The following is a 7,476-nucleotide window of genomic DNA, read 5'->3' as shown; positions in this document are numbered from 1 at the left end:
TGCCCGGCGCGCGAAGTGAGATGGTAGCAACGGAAAGCGCGAGTCATGTACGGCCTTGAGGCATCAGATGATTTGAAAAGCAAATGCGTCATTTAAAACCAACTGTGCCGAACTTGATCACGACTTGTAGACCCATCAGCTTAGCGGCGGCGTTTGAAAGGAAATGGCTTCCGCCACGAGGCTTTAGGATGCCATCATAAACAAAAATGAGGAACCGAGGAGAAGCACTGTCTTTTCTGCTCAGAAAACACCCCTTGACCACGGCGGCACGGATCGGTCTAAGGGCGGAAATTGGGTGCAGCACTGAAGACTACTTCACACAGCTGCATTTCACCATTCGTTCGTGACTGCAGGGCTGGGAGGGTATATAGCACCTGAGAAGGAATGAATGAACGGGTCTTAAGCCCTTTATCGCGACTGGGACAGAAAGCAAGAAGCATGCACGAAAGGCAGGAATTCTTATGACAATAGTACTTTCTAGAACTCCGCCCGCTTTCCGCCCCCAAAACAGGTTTCACTGTAAATACTGTATCAACCATCCCTATCCTTTATCGTTGGCGCTCTCCTCTGTACTTCTGGCTAACCTCTTTTTTTCTTCTGGCCGCCGCGGGAGCAAGAAATTAGCCCCCACTTCGGTTATTGTCCTGCCCCGCAGCTCCACAGCTATTCCCCTAACAGATAGTCACCCTATTGTAAAGTCTCTACTGCGACGTCAGGGAGCATGTAGGGAAGGGGGCGCGCCGAAAGAAAACGGTCTTTGTTGGCATAATCGCCCTTTCCAGTCCGGTCACCCTGCTCTGTGGGGTGTGGCGCAGCAGTCCGACGATGCATATTTTCCGGAAATTGAGTTATTGAGTAAGGCCCAAGAACTGGGAAATTTACTACCTGGACACATTTTCTAACCGGCAACTAGAATAAAGGCCTGAAGTTTCCGGCACACGTGTACTTCGGAGAAATTTTCCTGTATCAGGTTAGACCAAGCCTGTCCCATGCGTACAACTCAAGGACGAAGCTGCAAATGCTCCTCAAAGGAGACCCATCCGCCAATGGGGTCGAATGACTCCCCCCTACAGCAATTACCCCCTTGACCGATTCCTTTGAACTCGCTAGCGTGATCCCCGCTGGGAGGCGTCTGCAGCATGCAGACGTTGGTGAGTGGCGACACCACGGGGTTAACCCGAGCATCCGCAGGGACATCCCCGCAGGGGGATGATGGTGAACACCCTACTGAAAAATCCGGTATGAATTTTAAACCGGAACCACATACCGGGTTATTGTACAGGATTTGCGATACCGGATTACCGGAATATCCTGTATAAAACAGGACAGTCCTGTATAATACAGGACTCTCCTATTTTGTACAGGATACTCCGGTAATCCGTTATCGCAAATCCTGTACAATAACCCGGTATGCGGTTCCGGTTTAAAATTCATACCGGATTACAGGACAGTCCTGTATTCTACAGGCTAGGCCCGTATTATACAGGAGGGCCCTGTATCACAGGACAAAGGCAGGAATAAAATGCTTCAAATATATTCCACTTGGTCTAAATATGCCCAAAAACTGGGGCCATAAGTGTACATGTCAAATGCTGCAATAAACAGAGCCTCAGAAACTGGTAATCTGCGATTATCAGCGACTCGTATTGCAGTCGACGCGCAATTGTGTTATTTGCTCCCAGCTTTTACCAAGTATTGGCAGCTTGATGAGTATTATAATGCATCAAAAGCTCCAAAAGATGTTTATTTTTTTCGCATGTCTTGAACCAGCTCACTGAGGTAATAATTTAACTCTTTGCGACGGTCTACCGGCGCTGGGGTCTCTACAGGGTGCTGGCCAATGAAGTAGTGAAAAGCACCTGCAGAAAAGAAAATATGATTGGTAGTACATAATGCACCCACCTTATAATTTAATTGGGCACTGACACACAACATAATGCATTGAGCACTGTGACATGCAACTTACGGCCAATGGCTTGTAGCTTTTCAGGGGTCATTGGCTTCCTGCCCACTGTCGAGGCTTCTGACTTCAGGTTCCGATGGCAAGCTTGCCCTGTAACGCTCCTTTCCAGGAGTTGTGGAGTCGTCCAAAGGCTGCGTCCTTGCAGAAACGCGAATCTTTGGGTGCCACCATAACTGCTGCTCACGTTGCCGAAGGAATAAAAATTCCATTCCCGAGGTGGACCTGTATGCAATAATTACAAATGCATACCCCAGTAGCACAAACGGGGCTCTGAATTGCGGGCCCTCGTGGGCCCAGACAAGCCACAGACAAGCAAGGCGTCTCAAGACGCCAAGCCCTGAGCATTGGCAATGCTCATATCGTGAATGCACCTCACGCCTTCCATATTTGAATCAATAATGTATTGAAAATCTGCGTCGTAACATTGTTGGTGTGTAAACAGATTGCTCGGACGATTCCGATGCTTGCGTGGTCATCCTCATTTATTTACGGCACATACCGCAGCATCGATGCGATGCTTGATGTTTGTTCAAGGGCTTGAGCCGCTCCCCCTCAGGACGCTTATCGATGATTGCTCTCGCACGTGTACACCACATGCCTCTGTAAAGAAAGAATACAAACTATAAAACTAATTTTAGTCGTGTTATCAATAAGGACAAGCAATTTCGGTACGTAACTGAAAGAAAATTTTGCGCTATTCCGTCCCTCTACGCTGTGCAATCTACAAAGTTTTAGTTAAAAAGACACTGGACAGTTAGAACGTTTCTGTTGACGCCGAGCATATCCCCGAGACGTAGGCAGTACTTAAAGAACAGAGTGATTTAAAATGCGTACTTACGTCCTAGCAGCACGACGTCGCCGTCATAAAATCCGCCTTCACCGCCGTGGCCTCCACCGGTGAAATGTTCACCACTCACTTCTTTCGGAGCGAAGTCATTCATCACTGTGAGAAGGATGATAGGGTTCCACCATATTTGCACTGGACGTACGCATGAAAGGCGATGTCATCTTTGATCATGGATTGATCAAGGCAACATGAAGAAAGGCGCAAAAAATTGTATAACAGAAATTCAACGCCAACGAGCGAGTGCCAGCGTGTTTTCGCAGCTACCTTCATCGCTTGACACTCAATTTCCCAGCCGCAGGAGAGAAAAACCTGTTCCAAACAAACGCAGGAAAGGCGGGGGAGGACTTCTGCTGCATAAAGTCACCGCGCTGCGACCGGGCACAGTGAACAAGCAGAATCGGAACTTCCTCGCCACTTCATGGAAGCCTCGCGGGTAGCGTGGTCGGGAGGGCCGCTTAAAATGCTCGGTCATGGGTTGTAGAGTGAGCGCCTCCGCGCTGCTTCGGGGAACGGCACTGGAAGGGACAGGACAGAAAAGCCAGGAATGCGCAGGTTTTTTTTTGCGACCGGACCCAGGAAAAGCAAAGGCGGTGAGGAGAGAAAAGAAAAAAAGCTTTTAAAAAAATTGCACAAAGACGGGTAACTCGTGTAGGGTTTCCACAGGTGGTTTTTGTTTTTATTTTGTTCTCTGGAGCGCTGTATCTTTTAGCTAGCACGAAGCGTCGCCCTTAAGGGAAGACCCCAAGCTACCGGCTCCGTTGAATTAACCTTTTCTTGTTTGTCGATAGAAATGTTCTGGGCGATTTGTGATTAGTATGTGTTCCTGATAGAGTGAAGGGTGAGGCCGCTCGCGATGACGCTTGGACAAGTTGCGTTATCAATGGGCGATCGCTTGAAGAAGAAGTGCAAAGAATTCCTGCACGAAAACCAAGAATTTTCTTTCTTCATCGATGCGTCGCTAGAGGCTTCCGCTAGCGAACATTAAGAAAGCTGCTGCAATGAACGCGACAGTAACAAACCTTTTTGAGCCTCAGGCGCAGTCACCGGAGGCTCGCCTGTTTATCAGCCCGTCTTGAAGTTCTGCACTGTGAAATCCAGAGTAATCGTCGAAGGACTTACGAAGGCTGCTGGCGGATATATACTAGCCGGTTGCCCGCACACAGCCGCCCTGGCTTTGTCAGGGTGCTGCACGGGAAGCAGCCCCCGCCTTTCATGCACAAACTGCATGTTTTGCCACTGCGAAGCTCACGCTTAGCCCTTTTCTTTTCCTAGACCTTTCAACAAAACCGTGTATGTGTTGATTACCGCACTTATGCGCACGCTGCCCCCCCCCCCCCTTCCCCTAAAAAATATCTGCTGGCGTACAACAGTCAATCTGCAGACCAAGCACCAGAACCGCAGCACATATCGCTCTGAATACAGGCTGGTATGTCCGGTTTGAGCTCCGTACCGGACTAGTCTGTCCGGTTTGAGCTCCGTACCGGACTGGTCTGTCCGATTTGAGCTTCGAACCGGGAATGGACTGCCCGGTATGAGCCCCGTACAGGAGCGGTCTGTCCGGTTTGGGATCGATACCGGACCGGTATGAACCGGTATAGCCATCAAACCGGACGGGTCTCGCCGGTATGAGAGTGATACCGGACCGGTATGAAACCGATATGTTCCGGTAAAATCCGGTTTGCCGCGATACCGGATTTTTCAATAGGGCAATGCGTCACCACGGACCCGAGCATCCGCGCTTAGCCGGTTTCACTGTAAATACTGTATCAACCATCCCCTATCCTTTTTCGTTGTCGCTCTCCTCTGTACTTCTGGCTAACCTCTTTTTTCTTCTGGCCGCCGCGGGAGCAAGAAATTAGCCCCCACTTCGGTTATTGTCCTGCCCCGCAGCTCCACAGCTATTCCCCTAACAGATAGTCACCCTATTGTAAAGTCTCTACTGCGACATCAGGGAGCATGTAGGGAAGAGGGCGCGCCGAAATAAAACGGGCTTTGTTGGCATAATCGCCCTTTCCAGTCCGGTCACCCTGCTCTGTGGGGTGTGGCGCAGCAGTCCGACGTGTATATTTTCCGGAAATTGAGTTATTGAGTGAGGCTCAAGAACTGGGAAATTTACTACCTGGACACATTTTGTAACCGGCAACTAGAATAAAGACCTGAAGTTTCCGGCACACGTGTACTTCGGAGAAATTTTCCTGTATCAGGTTAGACCAAGCCTGTCCCATGCGTACAACTCAAGAACGAAGCTGCAAATGCTCCTCAAAGGAGACCCATCCGCCAATGGGGTCGAATAATTCTCCTCTACAGCAATTATCCCCCTTGACCGATTCCTTTGAAATCGCTAGCGTGATCCCCGCAGGGAGGCGTCTGCAGCATGCAGACGTTGGTGAGTGGCGACACCACGGGGTTAACCCGAGCATCCGCAGGGACATCCCCGCAGGGGGATGATGGTGAACAATGCGTCACCACGGACTCGAGCATCCGCGCTTAGCCGTGCGTGGCATCGCCGTGTCCGGGGAAAAGGGGATCCTGGTGGTTGAGCCGATGCCGAGCGTTTGGACCCTTAAGGCCCCTCGGCGGAGGCAACACACCACTTTGGCCCCAGCTTCCTGTAGACGGCACCTCCGGCCTGACCCGACCGGGGGAAATCGGCAGTCGCCTTTTCCTATCCTCCCCTCTATCTTTCACTTTCCTATCCCTTTCTTACAACTCTCCTGTCTCCTCCTCTTTTATTTGTTTTTTCCTCTTTTTCCTGGCGGCGAGGGTTAACCGTGTGTGACCAACTACCCTGAGTTGAGTCATATTAGGTTATAGTTAAGGTGTACAGCTGGCGTGGGCAGGACTTGCTCGCAAGTTCCTGTCCCGCCCCCTTGTTGGGCTCCATGGTGGGTGGCTGGCACCATGACCGAAAAACTAGAATTTTTATGGCTCCCCCTTTTTCCAAACCAGATCGCTCTCTCAAGAGAGGGCGGAACGAAGCAGAAGAGTTTTTTCAAAAAAGAAAAGTCAGTTTTCCTAAGTACCATGTGATCCATAGTGAAGTACAAGATAAACAAGCTAGAATCCTGTCCCTCTTCCTAGTGTCAAGGTGTTTGACAGAAGCCTTGGGCATTGGCTACAAGGTATCTAAAATGGCTAGCGGTGACTTACTGCTCGAACTGCGTGACAACGTCCAACACTCAAAACTCGTAAACATTGTATCTGTTGGGGATATTCCTGTCTCCGTGACGTCACACCGATCTCTGAACACCGTCCGAGGCGTTATATCCGAAAATGACTTTGTCCACATCACTGAAAAAGAGATGCTCGAAGGTCTGAGTGACCAAGACGTGATAGATGTTCACAGAATCAAGATCCGGAAGGATAATAAGGAAATAGGCACAAAACACATGATCCTGACGTTCAACACCAGCACACTGCCCGACACAGTCGAAGTAGGTTATCTGAAAGTTAACGTAAGACCATACATTCCCAACCCTCGCCGATGTTTCAACAGCCAACGGTTCGGTCACGGCTCACAAAGTTGCCGCGGCCGGAAAACGTGCGCGAAATGCGCCTCGAAGGGTCATTCTGATCAATGTGAGGCAGCCCCGCACTGCGCAAACTGTGAAGGTGACCATGCAGCATACTCCAGGGCGTGTCCGTCCTGGAAAAAAGAAAAGGAGATAATCACCATAAAGACAAAGGAAAACATTTCATTTAAAGAAGCGAGAAGGCGTTTTGCACTCACCAACTCATTCTCCTTCACAACAAAACAAAACTTCGCCGATGTGGTGCGTGGGCGCGGCGCACCACACCAGGCTTCGGCACCTGTCCCGGTCACACGTAGTGAGCCTGGGGCGGGGCCATCCACGCCGTCTGGTGGAGTAGCTCACGCTCCTCTGCCAACTCCAAGTCAGGCTGCGCAGACCCCCGGGTCGGCGGGCCTCAAGACCTCTTCCCACAGGTCGAGGTCAAACTCTAACGTGAACGTGCCTTCTGCACGGTCATCCAGCGCCTCCGCAGAGGCGATGGACACGACCCCGGGCAGCCCCGCGCCGTCCACGTCGGACGGTCGGCGGAGCTCTCTGGATCGATCAAAAAAAAACAGGCCCCGAGTCACGGGGCCACCAAAAACTTGATCTAGTTTTTCACCCGATACAAACACAAAAATAAGATGACTTTCATAATACAATGGAATTGTAGAGGACTTTTACACAATTACAGTGACATAAAAGACATACTAGGAGCACACGCTCCTGTCGCCTTATGTCTACAAGAAACAAATTTAGGTCCCCAAAAGAATAACTTTCTTAAGAATTACACTGTTTTCCGCCGCGATCGGGAACAGCCGAGCCGACTATCGGGAGGCGTAGCCATCATAGTGAAGAGCGGCGTCCCTGCTCAAGAGATCAGACTGAAAACAAAACTTGAGGCAGTTGCAGTCAGCATTGTCAGCTACAAAACAATTACAATCTGCTCTGTATATATTCCTCCACATCTCACACTAACAGTCCACGATCTACAAGGCCTCATTGATGAACTTCCAGAACCATATCTAGTAGTCGGGGATTTTAACGCTCACTCCCCTTTTTGGGGAAGCGAGCACTGTGACTCTAGAGGTCAAATAATTGAAGATTTTATCCTCACAAATAATGTATGCCTTTAAATACAGAAAAAGCCACAT

General features: G+C 49.9%; 1 long non-coding RNA gene across 1 annotated transcript; it reads right to left on the bottom strand.

The window, feature by feature from the left end:
* Nucleotides 1-1,818: 1,818 nt before the first annotated feature.
* Nucleotides 1,819-2,880, bottom strand: LOC149337387 (uncharacterized). The gene is made up of 4 exons (XR_016284625.1): nucleotides 2,802-2,880; nucleotides 2,463-2,563; nucleotides 1,967-2,185; nucleotides 1,819-1,859 (listed from the first exon to the last, which is right to left on the bottom strand). It is a non-coding gene; the product is annotated as an uncharacterized LOC149337387 (long non-coding RNA).
* Between the last annotated feature and the right edge of the window lie 4,596 nt (nucleotides 2,881-7,476).

This window comes from Amblyomma mixtum, chromosome 7, assembly GCF_055824585.1.
Source record: "Amblyomma mixtum isolate Tamu chromosome 7, ASM5582458v1, whole genome shotgun sequence".
NCBI classification, from domain to species: Eukaryota; Metazoa; Arthropoda; class Arachnida; order Ixodida; family Ixodidae; genus Amblyomma; species Amblyomma mixtum.
The sequence above is the reverse complement of the archived record's forward strand: the minus strand, read 5'-3'. Positions and strand labels throughout refer to the sequence as shown.